At 35.0% G+C, this 25,341-nt stretch overlaps 1 protein-coding gene and 1 pseudogene across 1 annotated transcript in view; both read left to right on the top strand.

The window, feature by feature from the left end:
- The first annotated feature begins 7,072 nt into the window (after window positions 1-7,072).
- LOC141520078 (large ribosomal subunit protein uL16-like) lies at window positions 7,073-7,743 on the top strand (annotated as a pseudogene).
- Window positions 7,744-15,384: 7,641 nt separating this feature from the next.
- The window catches only part of LOC141522761 (protein unc-13 homolog C-like), a 199,191-nt gene continuing 189,234 nt past the window's right edge, over window positions 15,385-25,341 (top strand). Inside the window, exon 1 of the mRNA XM_074236226.1 lies at window positions 15,385-15,610. The gene's annotated coding sequence lies outside the window, so the exon portion shown is untranslated. The remainder of the gene's footprint in view (window positions 15,611-25,341) is intronic.

The following is a 25,341-nucleotide window of genomic DNA, read 5'->3' as shown; positions in this document are numbered from 1 at the left end:
CAGCTCATGATTGTTCTGGTCATCAAATTATGTTATTAATATGAAATATGATATAAGTATTTTATATTATTACTATTATATTTATAAGAATAATTGGTATCTCAATAGCATGTCAGATTTTATAAAATGCTTTAGACATTTTAACCTTGTAATACCCACAGAGGTATTGTTCCCATGCAATAAGAAAAACTGAAACTGAGTTCATGATGATTTGACAATGGGCAAACAGAATGCCAGGGATTATTTAAATCCAAATCTCCTTCAGTCTCTTTATATTCTAGTTCCTATCCCACAACACAGTGACTTAGCACTTTCTTCCTCCTAACTCTTCCTCTTTCAAGCAGAAAGGACTGATGATAACTTTCAATCACATCTAAAACACAGAGAACTTTCCCAGATGAAGCATCTTTTCTAAAACAAATGTCCTTGTATTTCTGAACCTGCTCTTGCAGCCTCTGTCTCTTCACATTGCAAAATGGAAAACAGGGCCATACCATATAGAGGAAGGTGTTCAAAACTAAGAATTTGGAAGGGACTGGATTTGAATCCTGCCACTAACACCAGTTATGTGGCTTGAACATTGATAAAATAGAGAAAATTATACCTGTAATATTGATCTCATAGGGTTTTCATAAGGCTAAAATGAAATAATATATATATAGCACATTAACAGTTGTGAAGTGCTCTATAGGATATTCTAAAAGTCTTAGGGCAATTTTAAAACCACACTAAGACTTCTGTAACATCTTATATAACTTTTAGCTTTTATTAAAGTAGCATTTTATTTTATTATTTTTTAAAGAAAAGTATTTTTTATTCTGAATTTAAGAAATAAAACAAGTATTTCCAGAACATACAATAGGGGGAAAAATATGATTGTGCATGAAACTACAAATTTATTTGATTTTAAAGTTGCTGACAAAGACCAGAACTGCTAAATCTCTTATTCAAATTTATATGATTCAAATGTATATAAAAATGTGTATATATATATATATATAATTTCACAGATACATATATAGACACCTATGAGTGATGAATATATGTATATTATATATATAAAATTCTCTATATATTATTTATATCTATATCCATAGATATCTATCTATATAAGTTTTAGTTCATTTTCCCATAGACTTTATACAGGTGTGTGAATGCGTAATAGATTTGGGAGGCACTGTTTTGTGCCAAGAGAATCATCAAAGTAAACATTAGTTTTAAAAACCAATCAAGTCTAATAGACTAATTGTTATTAACCCATAATAATGCAGGAGAAGTATGCAGTTTGGGGCTTATGAGTTATCTCATTAGCATGACACCTTAGCCGCTCAGGGTGAAGGTAGGTATAGTTGCTTTGCTCTAGATACCTAACCTGCCTGGAAGAGCAGAGACATAATAGTAATAAGAGCGCAGATATTATGCTATACTGTCAATATTTGTATTGCATTGAATGTTCAGCACTTTTAAGATCCTAAGTGTTATATATAGGCAAGATAATAATAATTATTAATTCCTTTGTTACTCATGCCTTATACACACACACACACACACACACACACATAAGAAAACTAGAAGATTTTGACTAGGGGACATAGTGTAGTGCAGTGCAAAGAATTCTGGAGCTAGAGTCAAAGACTGTTCAAATCCTGATTATCTTTATGATCCTAGTCAAAATACTCCTCTGTTGGCCTCAGTTTCTTTTTCTGTAAAGTAATGGTAGATGAGATGAGCTGAAGGTCAGAATCTTAGATTCTCATGAGATAAGGTATGTGCTTATATATTACATAATTTCCTTCCCACCCCCATCCCCTCAGCGGCAAACAGCAGTGAATGTTTATGTGAACATTGTACATCTACATTTGTTTTTAATGCTTACAGATTAGTCATTTTTCTGTATAAGGACTAAGGGGAAAAGAAAGACAACCATGAGATAGGAAAGAAAAATATGAGAAATTGTTTTAAAAATTAGACATAGTCTTCATTCATATTCTGTAGGTTGTTTTGTTTTTCTTCTTCTGAATGTGGAGAGCATTGTCTAATGAAGGTCTCTCAGAGTTGTCCTAGCTCTCTAAACTGCTGAGAGGAACTGCATCCATTCAGGTTGATCATCTCACATTGTTGCTGATATATAAAATGTTCTCTGGGTTCTGCACCCTTCACTCAGCTTTAGTTCCAGTAATTCATTCCATACTTCTCTAGAGTCCAACCCTTCATGGTTTCTTATAGAAAAATAGTTCCATAACATTAATATAACATAACTTGTTCAGCCATTCTCCAATTCAGGCATCCCATCAATTTCCAATTCTTTGCCACTACTATGAGTATTTTGGAACACATGAAACTTTAACCATTTTTATGATTTCTTCTGGATATAGACCTAGTATTGGTATTTCTGGATCAAAAGGCAGGATCAGTTTTATTGTTCTTTGGGCATAGTTCCATATTGTTCTCCAGAATGGTTGGATTAGTTCACAATTCCACCAACAATGCATTAATCTTCCTTGCATAAATCCTCCTTGCATAAATCCCCCCCCTCTCCAACATTGACTGTTTTTCTCTCTTTTGTCATCTTAGTCACTCTGATAGGTATGAGGTGATATAACTGTTTTAAATTGAATTTCTCTAATTAGTAATGATTTGGAGCAATTTTTCATATGATTACATATAGCTTTAATTTCTTCATTTGAAAACTGCTGTTCATATCCTTTGTCCATTTTGGTCAATTGGGGAATGATTTGTAACCTTATAAATTTGATTCAATTAGCTATATATTTTATAAATAGAGAATTTGCTTCTAATGAGCCTGTTTCAGAGATGATGCTGCCTTATGGAATTAAGAACCTGCTTTTTCTTCTTTTTATTGCCAACTGTACCTGGTCCTAGAAGAAGAAAAAACAGGTTATTTCTTAGTTAATTGTAAGAAAAGATGCCTCTTTTTATTCTTTCAGGCAGAACTCTAGTGTAGCTAAAGAAAGGAAATGAGGTGGGGCTTTTACACTGTCTCATCAGAGACTGTAATTATTACTGCATTATGTTCCTGGAAGTATTGAACTAAAAGGTATACTTTACTATTTGCTTGCAGCTAGCAGATTCGTTATCACTGAAGCATTATTGTACAAGTACCAACTGTAATTGAGCATAGATTTACTCATGTTTGGTCAAAGAATTGCCCTCTTTCCCTTGTACAATTGTGTTTCTGCATATGCCCAGGTATTTGCCCATATATTCCCAATCTCCTTATCCTTTTTCTGCCCTGAGTGAGTTTCAGACAGTATCCTCTTTAAGGAGCTCAAGTCCTCGAAATGTAAACTACATTATGAGTGTGCATGGTGTCAGAAGGTCCTGAGTTCAAAAACTTTTATAAATTTCTGTCATTCATAGCATAAAGGAAAAAGGGCAAGCCTTAGAGTCAGGAAGGCATGACTTCAATGCTAATTTCTGACATGCACTGTCTATGTGTCTCAGAAAGTTATTTAATGCCTCAAGCAGCTCCCTGAAATAGTAAGTTGCAGAAGAGTTGCTGGTCTGTATTGGTGAACATAGTTCTATACCAGGAGTTTCCAACTGTTGAAATGCCCAAGGCCTTTCCAATTCCCTCCAGAAAAAGAAAAGTATAATAGATGCCCTTTCCCATAACAGAACAGGTCAACAAAGTCTTGCATTAAAGGATTACCTGACTGAAACAAATGAACAACAAATTCAGTGTCTGCCTGAAATTCTCTAATGCAGTCAGATTTATCCTATTACTTTCTTGTTTCTCCTTCCTTCCTTCCTTCCTTCCTTCCTTCCTTCCTTCCTTCCTTCCTTCCTTCCTTCCTTCCTTCCTTCCTTCCTTCCTTCCTTCCTTCTTCTCTCCTTCTCCCTCTCTTTCTTCTAAATAAGGCATAATTGGGCTCTGTAGAATTTTTTTAACCTTAAATGTCAGGAACAGGAAGGAAACATTTATTAATTTGTAGAATTTGTAGAAAATAATTGAATGCTACAAAGATATGTTTTTGACACAAGTATTTAAAACAGGACATTTTCAAGGAATTTATTGTTTGTGATTCACTAAGTGGTTTATACAAGCAATATAGAGTTTTTGTTCAGAAGAGAAAAAAGAAGCGATGATGCATAAAACTATGAAGACACAAATGGAGTTAAATAGCTTACAAACTAGCAATTGTATTTAATAGAAATTGGGATAATAAAATATCTTCAATACTGAAAAAGAACTTTGTTTTTGGAAACATGAAGGAAGGGTATTCAACATATTGAATACAATCAGTTTGTGATTATTTTTCTTTCTTAAGATTCTTAAGGTCTTCCAGTTCTGTTTTCATGCACAGTAATAAGACGCATAAATCCTTGAGGCAAATGGGATTTTCTTGACTCACATTTTGAACTTTTTTCCTATTTTTGAAACATTATCCATTTCCCACTGACAGCTTTTCCTCTAAAAATCCTTGTTGTTATTTAGTCATTTTTCTGTTCTGTCCAACTCTTTTTAACTCCATTTGGGTTTTTCTTGGCAGAAATGCTAGAATGTTTGCTTTTTCCTTCTCTAACTTTTTTAACAGATGAGGAAACTAAGACAAACAGGTTTAAATGACTTGCTCAAGGTCAAATCCTAGTAAATGTCTGAAAGCAGATTTGAACTCAGGAAGTTGAGTTTTCCTGACTCAGGCCCAGCATTCTATCCACTACACTGCTTAAACTGCCTCTAAGAACCCTCCTTGTAGCAAAGAAGTATTAAAAAAATCCAACACATTGTCATCTTCTGACAAGAGGGCATCATTATGTACCTACAGTCTACTATCTTTCTTCCAAGGCAAGGAAATCCCACTTCACTGTCACTCCTCTGACATCAAAACTCATGACTACATTGATCACTGATGATTACCAATGTTCAGTGTAAATTCATCTTTTAACATACTTTGCTATGAATCAATGAATGATGACAGGGTTCTTAACCTGGGATCCAAGGAACCTTCAATGGGTTCTGTGAATCAATTTCAGGGAATCTGGATTAGGAAAAAACTCTCATCTTTTTTTTCACTAACCACAGGTATTTCCCATTTCCTTCAATTAACTAAAACATCATTGTGAGAAAGGCTCCACAAGTTTCACCAGAAGTCTATAATACACAAAAAAATATCAAGAATCTTTATTTAATGCAAACTATGCTTCCCTGTTCTCATTCCTTCTAAAGCTCCAGAGACACAACTAGTGGCACTTCTGAAGCTCATTGTCCCAGGAGAGCAAAGATGCAGCCTTGTGGGTCTGTCTGCCAAACCCAGAGAAAATACACAAGGGTAGAATCTAGTTTTTCCCAATACTGCTTTGACTATGTCAGTAATCTAAAATAATTTCATATACAGACTACTCTGCTCTCTCCTTTACCTTAGTAGAATAGAGATGGGCTAATTAAAAAAAAACTCAGCAGTTTTCTGTCTAGGGTCTTACATTAATATGAAGTAGATAATTATTTCCCTCCTCAGGACTAGAAGTCCTGGCAGGTTTCTAGCCAAGTGACAGCATCTTGATGTTTCTACTCAGTCCAGACCATTTTAGGATGTTGTTACCTTTTCTATCTGCTGCTGACATAAATTCCACATTGGTCATTTTTACTGCTTTTCCAAGTCAGCAATGCAGTAAGAAACATCTCCTGAATGAAGCTGAATTATATCTCAAAATTACAGGTAAAATTCATTTGGAAGGGACTTTAGAGATCAGCCAGTCTAAATACTTTATTTTACTGGTGAAGAAACTTAGACCAAGAGAGATAAGTGACTTTCACAGGATCACACAACTAGCTGGTAGCAAACCTATTTCTCTTTACTTTCTCTTTAAAAAAGGCAGAACATTCTTTTAAAAAAGTTGAGTTCCAAATTCTCTTCCTCAGTTCAACTTTTTCCCCATTCATTGAGAAGGCAAGCAATATATCAATTATGTATATGCAAAATTATGCAAGCTATATTTCCATATTAACAATGTTACAAAAAAGCAAGGAAAATAAGGAAAATAATTTGCACTCAGAATTCATCAGTTCTCTATCTGGAGGTAGGTAGCAATTTTCATCATGAGTCCTTCAAAATTGTTTTAGATCATTGTATTAATCAGAATAGTTAAGTCTTTCATGATTTATAACCATTAATAATATTACTGTTACACTGCTCCATGATCTCAAAGTTTGGCTCTCTTTCTTGTTGTCTTTGAGTCATTTTCACTTTTGTCCAATTTTTTGTGACTCCATTTGGGGTTTTCTTGGCAAAGATAGTGGTTCAAATTTGCCATTTGTTTTCTCTGAACCCATTGCTTTTGTCATTTCATCACACTCATATATACCATAGCTTGTTCAGTCATTCCCCAGTTGATGGACATCCCCTTGATTTCCAATTCTTTGCTTCCACAAAAGGACTGCTATAAATATTTTTTTTACATATGGGTACTTTTGCTTTTTCTTTGATGTCCTTGGGAGACAGACCTAGTTACATTACTATTCTTAACTTCCATAGATAGGAAAGGGGAAAAAATTCTCAATTTTTTAAAGTAAGGAAATCCTAAGAGCCTTTTGTTGCTTATGGGGTATAATAAGCATGGGATGTTAGTCTGTGGTTCTTAATCTAGGATTTGTGAATCCATGTTTTTAAAGGGTTTTTAGACTTCACCAGAATACCAGATGGTTTCATGACAACAAACAAAAAGTTAAGTATCTTAGCTAAATCAGTTCTTCATCAAAACTTTATTTGATTTAGAGAAGAGGCCCAATCTATGATTGAGTTTAACTTCTGTGATCCAGATACTTTTGCAAGGAGGGTCTGGTAGATATCCTATTATATCAGGATAAAAGTTAAAGTGATAACATCTTTCCTAAGCAAAATTGAAGTCTATACTTGCACATCTAGACAGATTATCTAAATTGCAATCTTGTGCTCAAGAGTGTAAGTTGAAAGAAGGTTAGTGTTATAAGATTCTGGTAGTTGGGTATGCCATTAGAGGATGTTTCCATTATTATAGGAATTATTTTGATTTTGATATTTAATTATTTTCCTGTTTTACAATAAGGGACAAAGCCTTGTCTTCCTTAGGTATGGGGCATCGCCCTGCTCACTGCTACAGATACTGTAAGAACAAACCATATCCAAAATCACACTTCTGCCCAGGTGTCCCTGATGCAAAGATACGGATTTTTGACTTAGGTCGAAAAAAGACTAAAGTAGATAAGTTTCCACTATGTGGTCATATGGTATCTGATGAATATGAACAACTTTCCTCTGAAGTTTTGGAGGCTGCACAGATTTGTGAAAAGTTGTGGCAAAGATGGCTTCCACATTTGTGTTCGACTGCACCCTTTCCATGTTATTCGAATCAACAAAATGTTATTTTGTGCTGGTGCTGATAGACTCCAAACAGGCATGTAAGGTGCCTTTGGGAAATCCCAGAGTACTGTTGCTCATGTACATATAGGACAGGTGATCATGTCTATTCGCACCAAAGTCCAGAACAAGGAGCATGTGATTGAAGCTTTGCGCAGGGCCAAATTTAAATTTTCTGGTTGCCAGAAGATTCACATCTCAAAGAAGAAGGGCTTCACAAAATTTAATGCACATGAATTTGAGGACTTGGTAGTGGACAAATGTCTCATTCCTGATGGCTGTGGGGTCAAGTATATCCCCAGTCATGGTCCACTGGAGAAATGGTGTGCATTCCACTCATCATAAAGTGGAAGGATCCTATGAATTGTTTTAAGTGGTTATCCTTGCTTACCTCTTAGTTTTAGCTACAAATAAATCTGAATTGATACTTGAAAAAAACAACAAAACAATAAGAGACAAAAGAATAATGGCAATCAATAGTTTTCGTTGACATTTTTCTAAATGTTGTACATTCATTGCAATATTAGGTAGCATCTCCTCTGTTATCCCCCCCCCCCAATTTACACTCATGGGTTAGATTCCCTGAGGAATGATTATTCCAGTTTAAATGAATTCTGTAGGTTCACAGTCTATGTTTATACTCCCATTCACCCAGGGCCATTTCCAGTCTGGCCCCAGATAGCTCTGGAGGAAAAAGTGAGGCTGGTGACTTAGCATAGTACACCCTCACTCAAGTCCAATTCAAGTGCTTGTCATGGCATCACTACCCTGATGCCATGGTCTTCTTCAAAAATGAAGGACAAACATTATATTCCCATTGATGTGTTTAGCTTAACTCCATTTAGCCATAGCACATAGTTAAAGGAATCTATAGAAATGATACAATAAAAACATTAATAACAAAGCATCTTCCCCATAAACCTGAGGCAAACTCTCTCATAGATTTCCACAGTATCTATAGAAGTAGAAATTCAGAGAGCTCCATATATATATGAAACACATGTAGATAAAACACAAGTCATGTTAAGCAACTTGTGTCTCTGATGCTGAAAGGGTACAGAGTCACTGATATTGTCTGAATGTTCCCTTGACCTTCATTGCTTAGCTATAGTCACACCAGGTCTAGATTTTAGCTCAAATGCAACCTGGAATAGGGTACCACTAAAGTCTTTCAAAAAGAGATACTCTGGGAGCAGCTACATGGTGCAGTAAATAGCACACTGGTCCAGGAGTCAGGAAGACCCGAATTTAAATCTGGCCTCAGACAGAGAAAAGGAAAAGGTGAAGAGCAAGTTCTGAGAAACAATATTCTTCTTTTATAGCTTCTTCTATTTGAAGGTCTCCTCTGCAGCGTGAATGATGGCAAAGTTGATTTCTCCAAATTTTAAACTTTCTCTCAAAAATGATTTACAGCTAGGGTAAATCCATTCTGTCAATTTTCAGCCTACTTTCCTAATCTTTCATGAGCAATGAACAAGTTAACACCTGAAAGAGGAATAACATGGCAATGGGAAAATTAGGACATGGAAAAGTATATAATTTATATCACATTTTTATAACTTTTAAATCATTTTATCAAGGGAATTTGGTGGACTTAATTAAACAGGGATACCTTGATTGCTTCCATCCCCAGTATACTTAAGACCCTTCAAATTTTTTTAATCAATATTTTACTCTCCTATTTTGGTTATTTGTAATATTGAGTATAAATGTAATAAAAGCAAATGTGAAAGCAACAGAATACAATGGTGGATGTAGTAGTACTGTACATTTTTTGAATCAAACATGTATAATCAATTTTGACCTGATGATTGTCTGGATGTCTATATGTATGTGCCCCTAGTTGAATTCATGGAAGCTCACCAGTATCTTCATTGAAGGATGATGGACTCTTTGGTGACAGCAACTGTGAAGATAGCATAAAAAGGCATGAAAGGGTTATGATCTTTATTCGTGAAGGGATTAAAATATAACTCTCAGTAGAATATAAATATCTTGGGAACATTGTTTCATCTTCATATTCCCAGAGTCTTGCACATAAATGTTTTAGATACCTGTTGTATCAAGGACCAAATTAATGAAATCACTGAGCCAAGTGACCTTCTACTTGGTTTATTTTAATCACTTTTTCTTGTTGAGAAAGATAATCTTTAAAAATCTTTGCTATTGCTGTGGTGAGTATTCCTAATTACGGGAGTCTACTGCCTTTAGCATTTATACAAAGTATCCTCAAAGTCTCAGTGAAGTTTTAAGCTTTGATAGTGCAAAATTTCACTACAATATTTGGGACCTCCTATATATAGAGTTAAGTTAAAGCACTTTCCAGACATTATTTCATTTAATCCTCACAACAATCCTTTGATTTTTAGAAGTATCAAAACTGAGGATGAAAGAGATAAAGTGACTTGTCATAGACCACACAAGGAATGATTCACATTTGGGACTAAATCCTGCATCTTAAAGATATTACAAAATCCATTTTGAGTAAGTGTGTATTTTTATGTTTTTCCAGAGCATTGTTCAACCTAATGCTCTTGTAGGAACCTCATGGTAACAAAGTTTAAAAAGTTTATGAAAAAGGTGACCAAAAATGAAGGATATTAGCTTTGACCCGGGGGTCGGAAATTTACATATTTTACAAAGGAAACGAAGCAATGCTGTTGGTCTTTATTCCAAATTCTGGTTTTGTACTCCAATCAGATGATTATAGACATGATAAATTTATGTTTATATAGTTCACATTTTGTTGCTAAAATGCCTCAAATGAAATGAAGCTTCATATATATCATTTTAAATTATGACTTTTGAAGTAGAGTGAAAAGATGAGATGATACTGACATTCAATGCATTAATGTACATTTTTTCATTTGGGCTTCATGACAACCCCATAAGACAGGACTACAAGTGTCATCCTCATTTTACATTGAGGAAACAAGTTCAGAGATGTTAAACAAGTTGCCCATGGTTGCACAGTAAGGGCAAGGACAGTATTTGAACATAGATGTTTCCTGATTCTGGGTCTAGTCATCTTTTTATATTACATTGATTACATTACATTTCAATTATTTGGCATTAAGATCCTGACAGTTGATTAACCAGAGATGAATTTAGATTAAATGATTTTAATTTTCTGTTTTTGAAAACTCACACACAGTAGAAATGTTGATCTGAAATTTCATCACAAGCATTTGCTTTGAAGCCAGCTTAAAGGTTTTATTTATTATAGAAATGCATCAGGCAAGCTTTTCCAAGCTGCACCATATGGTTTATTCCCTGACATTTGTCCCCCTTGGGTATCTGTTTACACAGAACTAGACAAATAGCTGGCTATTTTAGGTGAAGTCATAATTTTACCTCAATTATTTTATGTCATTCCTCCCTTACATTTTTTCATGGATACACATACACATACAGCTAATGATGTGCAAAAGGAACAAGTATGCTTCAAAATGAAATTCAAATTTGTTTTCTTTATTTCTTAAAGTTAGTTAGTGGATTTTGCTAGGAAAATCACTTCGACATGGTATTCCTTGGACCAGTTGCAACTTATCAACTAATAAACTAATAAAATGACACCCCGAGGAACCTTGGTATTCTTTTATCCAGACTATAATTGGGCCAAAACAGAACTGATCTAATCTAAACACAAGATGAATGGGAAAAAAATCCTGCCTTCAAAGATATTGCATCCTCTTGGATGGATTTAAAATATTAACATATGAGTTAGTATGCACATAATTTTAAATAGAAGAAAGTCTAGCAAGTAGAGAGATCAGGTTGATGGCGGGGGTGGTGGGGGTTTGTAGGCAATGGATCAAATGAGAATGAGATGGTATAAGAGTGACTTTTAGTACTCTTGTTACTGTTATTGGTGTCCATCAGAGGGGAAAATACACGTCAGAATTTTCCAGTATCAAATCATTTAATCAGCAAGTAATTATTAAACACTTTTATTGGGAAACAAACAGATATCCCTGACTTTCAGATGTATGATAACTATAAAATGAATCACAGCTTTGAAAAGTAATTTTTATAAAACACTCCATTAAAAAGTTTATTAAATAACTGACTAAAATTAAAGAGTATCAGCTATTATTATAAATTAAGTTACTTTAGATGTTCTACTTCTTATGCCTATGTATAACTATAGTATTCAAACCAGATTTCCATCAAATAAATTCTCCTTCACATAACCTGGGTCTTTGGATAATTTTAATAACTCTGTAGGTAAGTAGTCAAAATGTCTTCTTTCTAGTAGTGATATGTTATAAGCAATCAGATATTATTTAGGACTAATTTTTTTAAGTTTTTTTTTTTTTTGGCAAGCCAATGGGGTTAAGTGGCTTGCCCAAGGCCACACGGCTAGGAAATTATTAAGTGTCTGAGACCGGATTTGAACCCAGGTACTCCTGACTCCAGGGCCGGTGCTTTATCCACTGTGCCACTTAGCCACCCCAGGACTAATTTTTGAGAAACAAATAATTTTCATGGTGAAATGTTTCCATGATTATCTCCAGAATTTGGATCAGTAAAGCCAAAAGTGTCTTTATTAAAACACAGAACACCTCTTTGAAGAATTTGCTTCCTAGATCTCTTTGTTCTAATTTTCCTATTTGGAAAAAGTGAAATTTTTTTGACTGTCCTTTGTATCACATTATTTTTCATTGAAACAACTTCTTTTTATCCAGCAGCATTTGAATTGGAACTTGATTATTATACCCTCTTGAGTTGCAGCCCTTCTAGTCACTGTGTAAATCATAGGGCCTACTTCTTAAGGGGGAAGTGTTACCTTTTTTGTTTTGTTTTGCATTTCCATTGTAGATTGTATGAACTAACTCATGGGTAGCAAATTAAGAGAGAGGTAACATGGTTCAGGAGACAGAAGACTTAGATTCAGATCCAGATTCTAACATGCAAGCTGTGTGACCATGGGCAAGTCATTTAATCTCTCTGTGCTTCTGGTAAATTTAAGGAAGGGGCAATGAACCTAAGGGACCTATGAGTTGATTTCAGGGGCATCTGTGAACCTCAATAGGAAAAAATAAATTTCTATTTTTTAAGATATTTGATTTCATTTCTAATCCTATTTATCTTTTATGTATTTAAAATTTATTCAGAAAATGTCTTCACCAGACTGCCAGAGGGATCCATAAAACAAAAAAGATTAAGAATTAATAGGGGGGAGGCTAGGTGGCGCAGTGGATAAAGCACCGGCCCTGGAGTCAGGAGTACCTGGGTTCAAATCCGGTCTCAGACACTTAATAATTACCTTGCCTTGGGCAAGCCACTTAACCCCATTTGCCTTGTAAAAAAAAAGCCTAAAAAAAAGAATTAATAGGAAACTATATATTAATCAAGAATTGCCTGTATAAGGGCGGCTAGGTGGCACAGTGGATAGAGCACTGGCCCTGGAGTCAGGAATACCTGAGTTCAAATCCGGCCTCAAACACTTAATAATTACCTAGCCACTTAACCCCATTGCCTTGCCAGAAAACCTAAAAAAAAAAAAAGAATTGCCAGTATTTATTAGTGTTATTATTCTAGTACAAGAGTTATCAAAGTGATTATTTAATTAAATTACAAGTATGGATCAAAAAAATTAAATAACTAAGTCAGATAAAAGTTTATTGAATATCTACTAAGTTATTTCTATGCTAGATATTTTAAGAAAGTATCTATGAAGCATGCACATAAAGATTTCTTCAATAATTTGAAGATAAGTAATTTTGGAGATATAGTTTCTCTTTCTATGCACAACTCCTATTCAAATAGCAATACTAGTTCAGATAATTTAGAAGGTCTCTGAAAATTGCTGTGATCAAGTAATTCATCACCTCCCTGAATTTCTCAAGGCTTGTGCTTGGACACCATATAGAATCCATTCATCACAAGGACTGTACCTGAAACCTTCTTAGCTTTTATCTAGGATCATCAGAACTTGTATTCTTTGTACTCCTTTGGAATAGTCTTCAAGAATCCAGAGTCATTTCCATGACATATTGAGGCATCTGCTTATTACTTTATAGACAGTTACAAAAAAGTATGGTCTAACACCCATATACAATGAAATGGCATGGGAACTGTGATCTGTATCAATGGAGGGAATAAGCAAAATGATTCATTCATGGGATCCATCTGAATAAGTGGGACAAAGAGTTATTTGATACCTAGAGCTATGTTTTGGCCAGATAAATACACCAGTTATTTGTCTACATTTGTGATCCAATTTGGGATTTTCTTGGCAAAGATTATTTGGCATTTTCTTCTTCAACTTGCTGTAGAGATGAGGAAACTGAGGTAAATAGGGTTAAATAACTGGTTACACAACTAGGAAGTGTCTGGGATCATATTTTACCCTAGGAGAATGAGTCTTCCTGACTTCAGGTCTGTTACTTTATCCACTGCCTCACCCACCTGCTTCTTCAATAACTTGAAAGAGAACTGAAGAATTGGGTTCAACCTGTATGCTGAAAGGTAGAAGTCAGTCTGTCCTATGGAAGCTGACCATAATTTTTCTCCCCCCAATTGAGGTTTGAATCCATACTTAACATAATAAATCTAATAGGTCCATTGAACTCCTGCTGTTGTGCTTGTGCTGCTGCTCCCAGCAGCTACAGCCAAGGGGCAGCAGAGCTTCCTCTAGCATTCTGCTTAAGTGGCTGCTGAAGGTGGAGATCTCTTCAGTTCAACTTCTTGACCCCCTGTTGCTGCCTGTTAGACCATGAGCAGCTGCTTTAGCCCATTAGCAGTTGCTTAAGCAGCAGGCTGGGGAGGCTCTGCTGCTGAAGGCTGTGGCTGCTGCTGAGAACAATGTTGGGGATACCTGCCATATAAATCGATCTCAATTTAGGAGATGTTTTTTAACTTTTTGAGATAGAGTTTGTAAAATGTGGATTGCTGTGAATTAAAAGAAACTAATTGTATCAAAGTTGTTAATTAATACCCAGGTATGCTCATATAATGAATCGTCTTGAGGCAATTGCTGTTTTCAAGGGAAATATACAAGTCTTTCTACTTAACAATCTCATGATTTATGTGAAATAGATGAAATGGAGTTTATTTTAATGCCGGGAGAGAAATATACTTATCTTTATATATCCTGGTCAACATTTGCTATTTAGCTGGATTTCTGTAATGTGAAGCATCCTTAGATTTCCCAAATACTGACAAAAAAGATAAAATATTAAGTTCTCACCACTGAGAAACATAGAGCCCCCCCCCCCCCCCCCGGGTTAAAAATGTGTTCCAGAGAGACGTAAAAGCTCTATTATAAAATCTGATTCATTGTTTTTGCTTCAACTGGTTGGGGAAAGAGAGCTGGGCAATACATTTTGCCAGTGTAAGGCGGGAGAGAGGGATTACTTTTTCTTGGCCAGATTTGAGGAGGGGCTGGAAAGGGGAACAATGCTAGAGTCATATCAGAACTTTTTTTTTTTGCCATGAGGAGGAAACCATGGGTTTCCTAAGTTTTGACCCGGATTCCTAGCTTAAAATGAATGTTTCCTATTTGCTTTTCCCATTTGCTTTGATAATTTTTAAACTTTAATAATGTAGAAAACATGATGAAAGGGTCCTTTGGGATGGGATATCACCTCCTTTTCCAGTCCCTCAATCCTATCAATCGCTTCTTAGGGGATGGTTAGAAAATGTATCTCATTTAAATACATTGCACTTTTTTCCCCCTCCTACAAAAATGAAAACTCTATTAAATTCAGAAGGGTGATTATTAAATTATCCATCCATCCCCATTACCGAAATAATCAACTGCTGATGCGACTAAGTAGAAACTGGGAGAGACCAGTGCCTCCTCTGGGGTTAAGGGGCGGAAAGGTTAGGTGAGCGGTGGCCCTAGCAACCCACCTTCCCCCCCGCAGATGCAAAGCTATGCTTTCTTCGCCCCCACCAAGTTACCGCACAGTGACCTAGGATAACGTCTGCCAAAGCTTGGTACTTGCATCACTTGAGATAACCACACAGGGAGCAGGACTTTTTTTTCCTCTTAATTTCTCAGTCTCTTTGGGTCTGTGTGTGCGGCAGCAGCAGTAGCAGCAGCAGCAGCAGCAGTAGCAGCAGCAGCCGCCTTGCTGTTCTCTTCCAGAGGAGGGCTAGGGCGAATGCAGTCAGTGCTGCATTCGGGAAAGCAGCGGCGGGGGAACAGTGATGTGTGAAGTTGCCAGCCCACAGCGCACCAGGAGCCTTCTGCTCCTCAGTTGTTGATGTAGCGGAGTGGCGGTATCTCCTCCGGAGCCGAGGTACGCATGGGCTCCCCATCTTGCCCTCCTGGAACAAGGGAGGGGAAGGGGGCTGCCTGCCGGAGGCAGCAGTAGGAGCCAAAGGCAGTTTGGGGCCAGCAGCTAACTTGTAAAATTGAATTGGATACTGACTGCCTCCGATTGAATCGATAAGAAGAGATACCCTTGCGGACTAACAGCATGCTTCTTTGCACTTGAGGCGAATCTCTGGGGAGCAAGCTTCTTGCTTGGTACTAGCCATTTGTCGCTAAGTAAAGACAAGGAGAAACAAGAGCAGGGTTGTGAGTGATTTCTCTGCAAAGGAGAAAAGGGGGTTATTGGTGTATACCTTTTTTTTAACACAAGAATCTTTCAGGTATGTACTCTTCTCCATCTCCTCCGCTTCCTTTGCTTGTATCTATGTCTTTCTTTTTTATTTGTACTTTGATGTGCTCCTTTCCGTGTGGCATGCATTTGCAGATGCTTTCCTTTCTAAATGCTGTCAGTTGATTACTGTGGTTAGTGTGCATATTTGAGAGCCAGGCTTCATTTCAAAGGTCCCTCACTCCTATAGCCTTCTGCCATTGTTTTCATTCCTTTCAACTTTCCCTAGAATAGCTGCATAGGAACTAGTAGCTGTTGGGATGTAGTTTTTTTTTGGGGGGGAGGGGGCTGGTAGGGGTAGAGGATATATGAACATTAATGAGTGTGATGACGGAACCACGTTTTAGCTGTGGAATACTTTCACAAAAACGGAGAGGAAAGCAGAAAATCAAAGTTAATGGGCTGCTAAGTCCGGATTAGTAAAGCAAAAAGATGTCATTGGATTGGGTCATGCCACCGGCTGTTTCCTAGTTCACAGAAGCATCAGTAACAAATGAAGCTTTTGCAGCTGGTTCTGCATTTCTAGGTTTTGATTAATTGTCCAAGATGAACATTCTGCAGCTTTCAGGAAGCAGTCTGCTTCAAGTGCATTTTTGAATGTATTTCACAGCTAGATCAAAATATGCAAGAAAGCTATCTTTTTAAAAATTACAAAAAGATAAAAGCCCTTTAAAAACCCCACCAAAGTCCATGATCACATCAGTAGTAGTAATCATTAACTTCTGTGGTCACATCACTTATATATATTGGGAAAACATATATAAACAATAATGATGGCATTCCACCCTTAGTTTCTAGGGTTACAAAACAAATCGTAAAGTTATGTTTTCTTACTTTTTGTAAAAAAAAGAAAAAACGAAAGAAGGAGGTAACATTATATGCCAAAGTGAGTTTTATTAAAAAAAACATACACAGTGTTGAAATGCTAAGAAATCCAAGGTGTCTCTTTTGATTGAATAGTAAATTTGATGTGTGGTCTTGATTCTAGGATTTTTAACCAATCAAATTGGATGCAAAAATTCTGTGACTGACATAAAAACATACAATGGTAAATCTCTTATAATCTTTCTAGAATTTAGTTGTTGACATAAATATTTGAGAATGAGGGAAACAATGAAAACATGGAAAAGTTTGCTCAATTTTATAATTTTTTTTCAAGTACTTACATCTGTTATGTTGCTAACCAAGACCTAGTAGAATCAAGAGTTAATGGCAGATCTCAAAAAACTGAATTACTAAGTTCCATTAGTCTTAGTCACAGTTTTCCATGAATGGAAAATCCAAGTAGCTCAGATCTACTCTTCCCCCCCCCAAATAAAAATGATAGAACCTTTTGAAGTTTTCATTGTTGCTTATACAAATAAAATTACTTCCCACTTGAAAAAAACCAAACTGATTTGTGCCAAATGGCAGTTCTTGAACACTAAAATCGATTGCATGACAAAATGATGAAATCAGAGCTTTTGAAAATCATTCTAATGACAAGAATTGAACATTTAGCTCAGGAAATACTAGACTCCTTGTGAAAGAATATATAAAGCATTAGGTTGATTGGCAGATAGGAAAAAGTGCTTTTATTCCATTGTTGTTTAGGGGACCAGGATATAAGATGAGTATGTGTGCCTACAGAATGTGTAGTATAGGGAATTATCCTTACCCCTGTAAGAAAAGGGATGTTTGCATTTTATATTTCTCCCTTCCCCATCCCTAGCAATTAAACTAGTCTAAAATGACTGAAAATTGAAAGTGGTATTTTTCTGTCTTACTATTCTTTCAAACTAAAAAAAAAAATTAAATTCCAACTGATGAAAAGGATTAAAGTAGACAGAACTCTCTCTCTCTCTCTCTCTCTCTCTCTCTCTCTCTCTCTCCCTCCCTCCCTCCCTCCCTCCCCCCCCCCCCCAATACCTCCTCCTTCTCTATCTTTATGGAATTTGTTTACTCCTATCCCTATCCTTAGGCCTTGACTAGAACCTCTGGGGCTAGTTCCTATGGTCAAATTTGCCCTTATTTAGGAAAATGTAAATGATGATCATAAGAATGATCTTTACAAGCTAAATTGGTAATTATTTTAGGTAAAAGGATTTATATGTTTTCATTGTTCAAAGATATAGAAATAAATATCCCTCTTCCATTGTGTGGAATCCCTTGTGGTGAGTTTTCAAAAAGACACTGAAGGATGAGTTTTGTGAGCTTCATGGTTAGGAGTAATGCCCACAGATCTGCCAAAGTACAAATTGTCTGAGATTGTATTGTTCTTAAAAATATAAGGGAGGTAATCATGTTGAGCATGTTGCAACTAGTGTATTTCCTCAAATAGAAGTAAATATTTAATACACAGTGACTTTAAGGACTCTCAGCTCACACACTAAGACTCTTGGCCAGGGCAGAAGGGACAGATGGAAGGTAAGGCACATTAAGATCCTCCCAGATTATAACAAAAGAATTACATTCTTTAAAGGTAACTCACATTTGTATAGTGTTTTAAGCTTTGCTAAACACTTCCTCTGAAAGGAATCTGATTTTGTAGATAATGAAAGTGGGACCCTCAGAAGTGAGGTGACTTGCCCTTAAATATACCAGCTGAAGAAAGATTCAAACTCAGACTTTTGCCTCCAAGACCAGCTCTCTATTATATTAGGCTGCTTTTAAGTCTTGGTACCTGTCCTCCAAATAACTCAAAGTATTTTTGCACTAATCATGACTGTCTTTAATAATAATAATAATAATAATAATAATAATAATAGCTAACTATAGTACTTATATTATTCTAAACACTATACTAAATGCTTTGTAACCACTATATTATTTGATCTTCATTACAACCCTGGGAGGTAGGTATTATTATTATTATTATTATTATTATTATTATTATTATTATTATTATTATTATCTTCATTTTACTTTTGAGGAAACTGAGACACACCAAGGTTAAATGATTTTCCCAAAGACACAGAGCCAGTAAGTTTTTTGAGATTGGATTTGAACTCAAATTTTTCTGACTTTAAGCCTATCACTGCATCCACTGCACCGTCTAGCTATCCATATATATCCAACTGTAATTTAATACCCTCCCTACTACTTCTCCTCTGCCTCCCCCAGTCTAACATTCCCACCCCCAATGGTTTTATCAATCTCCCTTAGTTATCTTCTTCTCCCACTTTCCACCCCTTTAATAGAGGTGTACAATTTCCGGCAATTTGGGGATGAGGAACAAGATTGCAAATTTTTTTCTGCTTTTAAAGTTTTTTTTTAAGAAAAGCAAAATATATGCAACTCTGTAGAAACAGAAAGTACTCTTGGCAATTCAAAAATCCCTGTCAGTTTAAGATTATTCAAATGTATTGTGTATAACTTCATTTGCTTATAAATTTAATGTAATTCAGAATATAAAATGTAATAACAAGCTTACTAGTTTAACTTACCTTTAAAATGATTTAAATTTCTGTGAAACATGAAGTCATAAACTTCTTCATAGACGTCAAGGTCAGTAGGACCTTGGATAAGACCAAGAACCAGGATAGTTTGGTTTCCAACTTTTCCTTGAAATCCAACAACTTGGATTGAATAGATGATTTGTATGTGAATAAATGGATTACGCTGCCTACATGCCCACTCTACTTTGTGCTTAAAGCTTATTCAGGAGGAGAGAGGGATTTTTTTTTTTATCAATCTTTATAAAGACATCTTTCTGTCAAAAATAGTGCCCCCTAGAGGCAGAAATGAATTTTGCTTTTTACATATGTTCTCAGGGTATGGAAACTTTACCACATGCTGTAGATGATAGTTTTAGATAAAATATCTGTTCATAGAAATAATTTCTGGAAATTAAAAGTCTAGAATCTATAAATAATCATACCTCAAATATTTAATCATTCACACAAGCCACTATAAAACATCTCTTTTTTTAGAAATGAAAGTAAAATATTACATTTAAACTTTTTTGAATCTCATATTATATTTCCTCACCCCCTCCCATCTCTACGTGTTTATCCCTTCTTTTGCCTCCCTTTCTAATACCCATTGACTGTCATCAAATTCCAGATAGAAGTATGGTATGCTTAATTTTTTACTGTTTTTAACTGTCAAATTATAAACTATAAAATTACTTTGTTAATTTTTATTTAGGATTTAACCTTACATTTTTATTTAAAATAGCATTCTATAAAAACATTAAGATCAGGAAATAAGTTTATTCTTTCTTTAATCTAAGAGAAGAGTGAGGTAAATGACTAAATGTCTCATGTAAATTCAAACAGTTCTCCACATGAAGTATCAACATCTAAATAAAGAGTGAAAAAGGAAGTCCAGCTGTTAACAAAAAGCCTTTTTTTCTTCCCTAAGCGGATACATTGTCCAAACAAGATGGCTCAGTCACAGAATTTGATCTTTTTTATTCAAAGTTGAAGGGTTTAACCACTGATATGTTTTTTAGATAAATCCTTCCTACCTAATTTTGGATATAAGGAATATTATACAGAATTCATTCCATTTGAAATTTATATTGAATAAAGTTGCTAAATAACTTATATGAAAGACCCAGCCAAGTGATAGGATGCAAAGTTGCAATCAATACCTGCCTCCAATATACACTTGTTTCAGTTGACTCTTCAAGATCCCATTTTGTATTTTTTTTGATGAAGATACAAGAATGGTTTGCCATTCCCTTGTCCAATTCATTTTACAGATGAGAAACTGAGTCAAATAAGGTTAAGTGACTTGCCCAGGGTCACAAAGTTATTACGCATCTAAGGCTGAATTTGAATTTAAGATGAATCTTCTTGATTTCAAGTTCAGCACTTTATCTACTCTACCAACAACCTGCCCTGCTCACCTCCAAGTACAGAGTCAAAAATAAGGAGATAAGAAACATACAAAAATAAACTCCTTTGGCCAGGAATTTGTAATATTTTTGACAACTCCAGGGGAAAAAAGTCAAATACTCTCCCGCCCCAGCCTCTGCCATGAGAAGCAATTTTTTTTGTTTTGCTTGAAAAGTTGTTGACTGAAAAATAAAACAAAATTCAAGGCCATTTAGAAGTCTTTTAAAAAAACCTCAACATTTAGTTGCAGTTTTGACAAAAGCAGTACATGTAGTTGAACAATTTATTTTTATCTTCAGGCCACCTGTCACCATAATACAGAGTAGTTGGGCAGTTAATGAAAAATATCTTTAGTCCCTGTCTCCTTCAATAATTCTTCTTTTTCCTCCTACATCTTATATGTAGACAGTCCCTAATGTTAACTCTTGTCACTTTTTTCTATAGATTGCCTCCCATAAAGCCTTACACCCTTTAAATGGCTTTAAGAATTATCCCCAGGCTGATCACTCCAGTATTTCTGTCTTTAACTTTGTCAGTTTTTTGATGACATCATTTCTAATTATGTATCTTGCCAGTAACTCTAAGTCAACATATCTGAAACTGAACTGCTTGTGTTATTCCCCAAACTGATTTCCCTATTAATGGTCACATCATTCTCTCAATTTCCCAAGTTTAAAATCTGATTCAGGTTTGACACTTCATTTTCAATTAACCCCCAAATCCAGTCACCAATTTCTATCACTTTTTCTTTTTTGTTAACTTTTACATCTCCTCCTTTCTTTATAATCTCTGCCACCAAATTTAAGGTCATTTATCAATTTAATTAGTCACCTTCCTGTCTATTGCAGTAATTTTCAACTTGGGCTCTAGTTTCTCCTCTTTCCAGTTCATCTTGTATACAATTGCCAGATTAAACTTTTCAAAATACTGATTATATTGTGTTATTCATCAGCTTAAAAACTTTCAGGAGTTCTCCTATTGAGTACTGGATAAAATTCAAGCTCCTTAGCCCAGCAGGGAAATCCTGAGCTGGCTGCCCTTCCTTCATATACACCTCTTGGAAATTTTGTGTCACCTTATTATTTCAGGTCTGCCTTTGGGGTTGAGCATATTAAGAAATAGAGTTAGGCTTGCATTCTGTGCTTTGTCAATTGCAAGGAATTCAATAAAACTATTAAAATATTTTTCTCATCTTTATTTCTTTTGAAAGCCAGAGAATATTTGTTGAATTGAATGAACATTAACCAATTAAATGTCTAGTGCAAATGAAATACTATTCTTCTTTTTTTTTTTAGTTTTTTGTAAGGCAAATGGGGTTAAGTGGCTTGCCCAAGGCCACATAGCTAGGTAATTATTAAGTGTCTGAGACTGGATTTGAACCCAGGTACTCCTGACTCCAGGACTGGTGCTTTATACATTGTGCCACCTAACTGCCCCTAAAATACTATTATTCTTAACAAGAGAGAAATACAAAGCTTAGATTAAACCTCACATGTGCATTGAAACCAGTTATGGTATAATGGAAGCTATAGCTTATACTCAGGAAATTAGCAAAGAGTGTATGTAAAAGAACAGAAATGTCATTAACTGTGATGATAATGGGGGTAAGACAAAGATTATGGTAAAGTCTCTTTGCTTTGTGTTTTGAGCTAAACTTTCAAGGACTGGTAGAAATTTTATAAGTAGCTAGATGATCAAGCGATTATCTGAACTTTAAGAAACTGCAAAATTGTGATAAATACAGGCTTAATTGTGAAGATAAGCTGGAGCATAAGGTTTGTGGAAGGACATGGTCTAAGGCAAAATTAAAAAAAGTTAGACTAGTAATAGATTATGAAAAATCTTGACTGTCAGGCTAAGATAAGTGAATGCTACTGGGTAAAAGTAATTTTTTTTGGTGACTTTTCCCTCTTGTTCTGTTGCTTCTTTCATAACATGACTAATGTTTTGAATTTTTGAATTATTTTGAGTTATTGAAAAATTCTGAGGAACTAAATGAAATTCAGATATGTATAAGATTAGTATAGTTGCTCTGTGAAGGATTGATGAGCAAGGAGCAAAGAATGACAGTGGAAAGTCTTTTTGGAGGTATTGAGAATACTCTAGGAGGTTAAGAGGGCAGTGGGGATCATGAAGAGGGAAAGGGTTTGAAAGTACTGTGATAATAGAATCAGCAGGATTTGGTATCTGTTTAAAACCTTGATGTTATCTTAACTTTCACTTCATATTCAGTCATAGGGGATGGTGATTTGCTGACAGAAACAGTGAAGGTAGCAAGAAATTAAGGTTAGACAGGAAAGATAATAAGCCCATTTGGGGATATGTTGCACTTGGAATGCCTGTGAGACATGAAGGCAGAGATGTCACATTGAAAATTACAGATACAGATCTTAAATGTATCAAAGAATTTACAATCAGAAATATAGATCTATGGATTACCCTTAAAGAAATCAGTTGCTTCTCTTAGAGTGAAAGATTAGCACGCAAGAGAAGAAACAAAAAAAAAAACAACTTCAGAGAAATTCTTGGAAAACAAGACATGAAAAAAAGGAAAAAACTACAAGAGATCTTTGGGAAATAGACATACTAATAGTTTGGGAAGAGACTAAATCAATGACACAAGAAAGGAAGCAAGGATTTATGATACTTTGAACCAGCACTGTGCACACTTTATAAATATTTTCTCATGTCATCCCCCAAAAAACCCTGTGATATAAATATTATTATTATTATCCCCATCTTATAATTGAAGGAACTGAGGCATACTGAAGCTAAATGACTTTCCCAGAGTCACAAAGTTAGGAAGGGTCAGGGATTAGATTTGGAATCATGTCTCCTTTACTCTTTTTTCAGTGTTCAATTTCCTGGGTAACCTAGAAATGCTTAGAGGGTGACAGTAGGCAATTTCATTATGTTTCTGAAATCAAGGAATGAATGTGCTCAGGAATGGGTAATAAAAATTGTCAAATGCTAGGAAAATTAAGAAAGATGATGACACTGCCTTGGAAGGTAGAACTAAGATCTTTCTGTATTTTATAATGAAACTGATTTAGGATCAACATAAAGAAAATATTTTCTAGTAGTAGGAACGGACCAAAACAGGAGTAAAGAAATTATCATAGGATAAGTAAATTTTTTGTCATGGAATATGTTTAAGCAAAGGTTGACTGATCACTTGGGGCTGTTGTAGATAGGATAAATTATTTGAGTGGAATTATACTTGGTGACTTGCAAAATCTATTTCTGTGATTCCAGGGAATCACAGATCCATAGCATCAAGTTGTTGTCTGTCAATTTTTTTGATAAATAGTATTTTATTTTTTTCCAATTATGTGTAAATTCAAAATTCATTTCTAAAAGGTTTTGAGTTTCAAATTTTTGTGATGATGATGATGGGGGTAACATATTCTCTTTCCCCAAGAGGGCAAGTAATCTGATATAGATGAAACATGTGCATTAATGTTAACATATTTCCACATTAGTCAAGTGAAAGAAGAAACAGAACAAGAGAGAAGAGTCACAAATAAACAAAAAAAGAAGATTCTATAGCTCTTTTTTTTTCTGGTAGTGAATAGCATTTTCCATCTTGAATCTTTTAAAATTGTCCTGGATCATTGTATTGCTGAGAAGAGCTGAGACAATCATAGTTGATCAACACATACTATTGTTACTGTGTACAATAGTTCTGCGTACTTCACTCAGCCTCAGTTCCAGGTTTTTCTGAAATTCACTGCTTATTATTTCTTATAGCACAATAGTATTCCACTACATATTCCATTCTAATTTTCCACATCTTCTCCAACATTTATCATTTTCCTCTTCTGTCACACTAACTAATCTGATAGGTATAAAGTGGTACTTCTGAATTGTTTTAATTTACATTCCTCTAATCAATTGTGATTTAGAGCATTTTTTCATTTGATTATAGATTAATTTCTTCATCTGAAAACTTCTTATTCAGATCCTTTGACTGTTTTTCAATCAGGGAATGACTAGTATTCTTAATTTACCTTAATTCTCTATATATTTTATAAATGAGTTAACAGAAACACTGTCTCTAAAAGTTATTTTCCAGCTTTCTGTTTTACTTCTAATTTTGATTGCATTGATTTTGTTTGGGTAAAACCTTTTAATTTATTGTAATTAAAGTTATTCATTTTATGTTTTGTACTATTCTCTATTTCTTATTTGATCATAAATTCTTCCCATCTATATAGATCTGACAGATAAATATTTTTTATCATTCTCCAAATTGGTTTGGTGTCATGCTTTATGTCTTAATCATATACTATTTTGACCTTATTTTGGTATAGAATATGAGATGTTGGACTATGCTTAGTTTTTTGTCATATTGTTTTTCAGTTTTCCCAGAAGTTTCTGTCAAATAGTGAGTTCTTATCTCAGAAGCTGAAGTCTTTGGGTTTATCAAAGTAAATTATTTTACTAATTTCTTTACTAAGATTTACTAAGTAATCATTACTACTGTATCTTGTGTACCTAAACTATTAGACTGATCCACTTCTCTAATTCTTTGCCAGTACCAAA

Source organism: Macrotis lagotis, chromosome 4 (assembly GCF_037893015.1).
Source record: "Macrotis lagotis isolate mMagLag1 chromosome 4, bilby.v1.9.chrom.fasta, whole genome shotgun sequence".
NCBI classification, from domain to species: domain Eukaryota; kingdom Metazoa; phylum Chordata; class Mammalia; order Peramelemorphia; family Peramelidae; genus Macrotis; species Macrotis lagotis.
Note: the sequence above shows the minus strand (reverse complement) of the source record. Positions and strands in the feature narration are given on the sequence as shown.